Here is a 7079-nt window from a genome sequence, read left to right on the forward strand (position 1 = left end):
TCACTAAAAATAGTAGGAGTGGAATTAATTGATGAATAAATTATGTAATCGAAGCTCGATGAGTCTGCTTTCATGAGGTAGTAACGAAAAGATCATATGGGCAGTATATTAAGAGATAATCAGATTTTTGTGGGACAGGGCCAGAACGGTTTCTGGATTCCCTGCTCCGACTTTGGAAATTCATTATAAATTAACCAGAGATAATTAGGGGTCGTACCATATATGTACAGATTCCTCTCTGAGTCTAGTTTTCATAGAAACAAACGGCATTAGTATTGAAGCCCCGTACAGGGAGATATCCAAGTCGTAATGAGCAAAGGTCAGTGTAGTCGACCCCTGCAACTTGGGAGACTTTGACTAATAAACTGTACTAATTGGCCCGACCAAAAATTCTAGAAAAAAATACATAGATGGGAAAATGAGTCTAGTTTCTGGGAAAAATTACGAAACTGATTTTCGAGTTACGAAACTCAAGATATGATTTTTAAACCGACTAGTACACAGATTGGGCAGTGTCTGGAAAATAAATTTTGTAAGGGGTTAAAGCCAGTTAACACCTCGTGTTCGACTCCGGTGTCGGTTTCGGGTTCGGGGTGTTACATTTATTGGTATCAGAGCTATGGTTTAGTCGGTTCTAGGACTACCATAGCACGTATGAGTCTAGCTATACATGCCATAATGTTAATATTTAAAAAGGGTGATGACTTCTGACGGTTGAAATGTTTTTGTCTTGATTAGTAAATGGATCCCGGTGAAGAAAGAACCCTAGCGGATGACGTTGAGAGCGTAGCGGCTGCTCCTGCACAAGGGACGCCGCCTGTTGAACCTCAGTCATCTGCGAATAATCAAGGTGAGGGGGCTAAACAAGCCTTCTTTACCATGATGAATGAGTGGGTCGCGCAATATGCCCGAGCCAACCCGGCTGTCCAACAATTCCCAAATTTGAATAATCCACCCCAAGAGCCTGTAAGGCCATCAGTCGCTGATCCTGTGAGGCTGAGTAAGCCACCTGTAGACTTGATTAGGAAGCATGGGGCCGAGGAGTTCAAGGCCATAGTAACTGATGATGCCGAAAGGGCCGAGTTCTGGCTTGATAACACCATTCGGGTGTTTGATGAATTGTCATGCACACCCGATGAATGTCTAAAATGTGCTGTATCTTTGTTGCGAGACTCAGCCTACTATTGGTGGAGGACCTTGATTTCCATAGTCCCGAACGAGTGAGTAACTTGGGACTTCTTTCAAACGGAATTCCGGAAGAAATTTATTAGCCAACGGTTCATTGACCAGAAGCGTAAGGAGTTCTTGGAACTCAAGCAAGGCCGTATGACTGTATCTGAATACGAACATGAATTCGTAAGACTTAGTAGGTATGCCCGGGAGTGTGTAGCCGATGAGGTTGCTATGTGCAAAAGATTCGAGGAAGGATTGAATGAAGATTTAAAGCTACTAATGGGTATTTTGGAAATAAAGGAATTCGTAACACTAGTCGAACGAGCCTGCAAGGCGGAGGAACTTGGAAAGGAGAAGAGGAAGGCTGAATTTGAAGCTAGAGATTATCGTAAAAGATCGATGGGTAAAGCTTCGTTCTCAGCTGTAAAGAAGTTCAGGGAGGACATTAATAAGTCGAGGGCGACTGCGGGAATTTCCATCAGGGCAAGACCATCGATGGGCTCCCGAGCTACTTCGGTAGCTAGTGTGGGCAATAATCGTCACGAGAAACCTGAATGTCCCCAATGTGGAAGACGACACCTAGGTGAATGTTGGGGCAAGTCTACTAGCAGGGCCTGTTACGGGTGCGGTTCGAAGGACCATCTCATTAGAGATTGCACGGAGCTGGATGAGAAGAATAAGATTCAAGGTGCAAGACCTAGTGGAGTGACATCTAGAGGTAGACCACCGAGAATTTTTGGAGGCAGGGGTGGTAGTCAGAGGGGGGCTTCTGATACGGCCGATCGCGCCGAGAACCGTGCTCCTGCTAGAGCATATGCCATTCGCGCACGAGAGGAGGCATCCTCCCCCGACGTCATCACTGGTACCTTCACTCTCTTTGATACTAATGTGATTGCATTGATTGACCCTGGTTCTACTCATTCATATGTATGCGAAACCTTAGCAACTAGTAAGACTCTACCTGTTGAGTCTACTGAGCTCGTAATTCGAGTATCAAACCCTTTGGGCCAATGCATACTTGTTGATAAAGTGTGTAAGAGATGCCCTCTAATAATCCGAGAATCCTGTTTTCCGGCCGATTTGATGCTTTTGCCGTTCGACGAGTTTGATGTTATTCTTGGTTTGGATTGGTTAACCGCGCATGATGCGGTTGTGAATTGCAAAAGCAAGACTATCGATTTGAGGTGTGCAAATAACGAAATAATCCGAGTTGAGTCTGCGGACTTAAGGGGGTTGCCAGCTGTAATATCAGTAATGTTGGCCCAGAAATATGTAAGGAAAGGGTGCGAAGCATACCTCGCGTATGTACTTGATGACAAGGAGTTAGAAAAGAAACCCGAATCAGTGCCGGTGGTCTGTGAATACCCGGATGTTTTTCCTAAAGAGTTACCGGGTTTGCCACCTGTTCGGGATGTAGAGTTTGGTATTGAGCTTGTACCTGGAACTACGCCTATTTCGATCGCTCCGTATCGTATGGCACTAACCGAGTTAAAAGAGTTGAAAGCTCAGTTGCAAGAATTGACGGATAGAGGTTTCGCTCGACCGAGTTTCTCACCTTGGGGTGCACCAGTATTGTTCGTGAAAAAGAAGGACGGAACCATGAGGTTGTGCATTGATTATCGTCAACTGAATAAAGTGACGATAAAGAATAAGTATCCGTTGCCGCGTATTGATGATCTGTTCGATCAATTAAAGGGGGCATCGGTGTTTTCAAAGATAGATTTGAGATCAGGTTATTATCAGTTGCGGATTCGAGATTCGGATGTACCCAAAACTGCTTTCAGAACGAGGTACGGTCACTACGAGTTCTTAGTGATGCCGTTTGGGCTCACTAATGCCCCTGCGGTGTTTATGGATTTGATGAATCGGATCTTTAGGCCGTATTTGGATCGGTTCGTAGTTGTGTTTATTGATGACATCTTGGTTTATTCAAGAGATGAGGCCGAACATGCTGAGCATCTGAGGCTAGTGTTGCAAATTTTGCGGGATAAGCAGTTATATGCTAAGTTCAGTAAGTGTGAGTTCTGGCTAAGAGAGGTTAGCTTCTTGGGTCATGTGGTATCCGCATCGGGTATTCGGGTTGACCCGAGCAAAATTTCAGCCATACTTAACTGGAAGCCTCCGAGAAATGTTACCGAAGTCCGGAGCTTTCTAGGGCTCGCCGGTTATTACCGACGATTTGTCAAAGGTTTCTCGATAATAGCCACACCAATGACGAAGCTACTTCAGAAGGATGTTAAGTTCGAATGGACGGAGAAATGTCAGAAAAGCTTCGATCAACTGAAAACTCATCTGACTGAAGCTCCAATTTTGGTGCAACCCGAATCGGGTAAAGAGTTTGTTGTTTATAGTGACGCATCCCTACTTGGGTTGGGTTGCGTATTGATGCAAGAAGGTCAGTTGTGGCCTATGCGTCAAGACAATTGAAGCCACACGAGAGAAATTATCCGACCCATGATCTCGAACTAGCCGCCATTGTGTTTGCATTAAAAATATGGCGACATTATTTGTTTGGCGAGAAGTGCCATGTGTTTTCGGATCACAAAAGTCTCAAATATTTGATGACTCAACGAGACTTGAATCTGCGACAAAGACGTTGGCTTGAGTTGTTGAAAGATTACGAGCTTGTCATTGATTACCACCCGGGAAAGGCTAATGTGGTTGCGGACGCCTTAAGCCGGAAATCACTGTTTGCTTTGCGAGCGATGAATGTACACTTGTCTGTTCTACCTGACAATGTGTTAGTAGCTGAATTAAAAGCCAAACCATTATTGACTCATCAAATTCATGAAGCTCAGAAAGTTGATGATGAATTGGTTGCAAAATGAGCTGAGTGTGTTTCGAACAAGGAATCGGAGTTTCAGATTGATGATGATGGTTGTTTGAGGTTTAGAAGTCGTTTGTGCGTTCCAAGGAATTCAGAACTCATTCCGATGATACTGAACGAAGCCCATTGTAGCCGAATGTCAATTCACCCGGGGAGCACGAAAATGTACAACGACTTGAAACGTCGGTTTTGGTGGCATGGTATGAAGCGAGACATCTCTGACTTTGTTTCGAGATGTTTAATATGTCAACAAGTGAAAGCGGAACATCAAGTGCCTTCAGGATTACTTCAGCCGATCATGATACCCGAGTGGAAATGGGACCGAGTCACAATGGACTTTGTGTCCGGACTGCCATTGTCCGCAAGTAAGAAGGATGCGATTTGGGTTGTTGTTGATAGGCTGACTAAGTCGGCTCACTTTATCCCCGTACGTACGGATTTTTCATTGGATAAACTAGCCGAATTGTATGTTACTCAGATTGTGAGATTACATGGAGTACCTATTTCTATCGTGTCGGATAGAGATCCGAGATTCACCTCGCGATTTGGAAGAAATTGCAAGAAGCTTTGGGTACCAAGCTGCATTTAGCACCGCTTTTCATCCCCAAACCGATGGTCAATCCGAGCGGATAATTCAGATACTCGAGGATATGCTGAGATGCTGCATCCTTGAGTTTAGTGGTTCATGGGAACGGTATGTACCTTTGATTGAATTCGCTTACAACAATAGTTTTCAATCAAGTATTAAGATGGCACCTTACGAGGCTTTGTACGGTCGTAAATGCCGTACACCATTGTTTTGGACCGAGCTCGGTGAAAGTAAAATTTTCGGAGTTGATTTGATTAAAGAAGCCGAACAGAAAGTAAAAGTAATCCGTGAAAGTTTGAAGGCAGCCACAGATCGTCAGAAATCGTATGCGGATCTGAAACGGAAGGACATTGAATATCCGGTGGGAGATAAAGTGTTCCTTAAAGTTTCGCCTTGGAAAAGGTACTTAGGTTTGGCCGTAAGGGCAAGTTGAGCCCGAGATTCATTGGGCCGTACGAAATTTCCGAACGAGTGGGCCAGTTGCGTATAGATTGATTTTGCCCCCTGAGCTTGAAAAGATTCACGATGTCTTTCATGTTTCGATGCTTTGACGCTATCGATCTGATCCGTCGCATATAATTAGCCCATCAGAGGTTGAAATTCAAGCTGATATGAGTTATGAAGAAGAACCGATACGTATCCTAGATCGTGAGGTGAAGGAGTTGCGAAACAAAAGGGTTCCGTTAGTGAAGGTGTTATGGCTCAAACATGGGATTGAGGAAGCTACTTGGGAAACTGAGAGCTCGATGAAAGAACGATACCCAAACCTATTTACGGTAAGATTTTCGGGGACGAAAATTTCTTAAGTGGGGAGAGTTGTGACAGCCCTAATTCGACCCTAGTCGGAATGTGGTTTCGGGACCACAAAACCGAGACATAAAATTTAGTTAAAATTTTAGTTGCATATCATATATGTGTGATAGTACCTGTACAAAATTCGATGTTTTAATTTTATATTATGAATGTGAATTTGCTTGAAAGGATCTAGTTGAAAGACTTGGAAAATTATGATGGGTAAATAAGTAATGACCAATAGTATTAAAGTGGGAAGTGTTGTCCTTGCATGTCAAATTAGCCAAACTAAAGCATAGTGGCCGGCCATGCTATGGGTGGAAACATGTCTCCAACATGCTATGCTAGTGATGCATGTTAAGAAAAATAAAATAATAAGCATGGTGATTAAATAATGAAGGAAGGGTGATGGAAAAAAAAAAAGAAAATAACATGGTCTCACCCCCTTGTTGCCGTGAATTGAAGAAAGAAAAAAAAGGAGTTCATTCTTGAACATCCTTGGCCGAATAGAGGAAAGAAAGGAAGGGGAAAAAGGCTTGAGAAAATCGGCTATGGTGGTTTGCTAGACTAAGGTATGTTTGATATATTCTTTGAGATTCATGTATATTTTAAGTGTAAGTGAAAATCTACCTAGCCATGGTTCAAATTTTGTTAATTGATGGAGATGATATTCGGCATGAATGTTACATTCTTGGTTGGTATTTTGATGTCTTTGGTGATGAGGTATGAAGATGGTTGGTTTTGAGTGTTTAATAAAAGGATGCATGAATTATTGTTAAATAATGGTCGAATGTAGCATGATTAAAGAGGTGAATAAATTGAAGTAAGGAGGTTGTCAATGAAAAAGATGAGTTGGATGAGGCTTAAAGAAAAAAAAAATCTAGGTGATTAGAGGTCAAGAACATTCGGCCATGGATGGTTGAATTTCTTTGATGTCGTTTTTGATGCTTTAGGGTATTGAGGGTTGATTATAGATGAGGTGAGTTTCTTGATTTAAATTTGATGGATGTTAAGCTAGTTAGGCAACCAAAGGTTCGATATTTTTGTTATGTGGTTATATGTGCATTTCGGCCATGGTTTTTGTTTGAATTGAGATTTGCAATGTGATTTTCCTAAATTGTCTATGAATTTGGTGTTGATTTCATGGTAACGGTATATTGAATCCATGAGAATTTAGTAAGGTGCATTCGGCAACTTGCTTGAAATTAAAAATTGATGTCTAAGCTTAGGTGATTTCGATGATGATATATGTGTATATACATAAGTACATTTAGTTGATTCGGCTTTGGTAGTTGCATGAGATTATTAGCCGAATATACTAACATACATATACATGTGAGATTGGATTGTAAATATTTAGCAAGGTGGTTAAACTAGTTAAATTATTGATTTAGCTCAAGGAGCTAAAGGAGGTGAATCGAGCAAAGGCAAGAAAAGGTTATCGAGTAGCCGAGTTGGAACCGTCTTACCCAACACGAGGTAAGTCATTAGCATGTAGTTGGTATTATTTCAAATGGTCATAATGTGTATGTATTGATGCTGAATGGAATGAATAAATATACATAATATATATGCATGTACGTATTGATGATGAAATTGTTGAATGAAAGAAAAGAGTAGATGTACGAGTTGTTGATCTCGGCACCTTAGACCAGAGACGTGGGGGATAGACCAATGTGATTGATATGTGACTTGCAT

This window comes from Gossypium hirsutum, chromosome A10 (assembly GCF_007990345.1).
Source record: "Gossypium hirsutum isolate 1008001.06 chromosome A10, Gossypium_hirsutum_v2.1, whole genome shotgun sequence".
In the NCBI taxonomy this organism is placed as follows: Eukaryota; Viridiplantae; Streptophyta; class Magnoliopsida; order Malvales; family Malvaceae; genus Gossypium; species Gossypium hirsutum.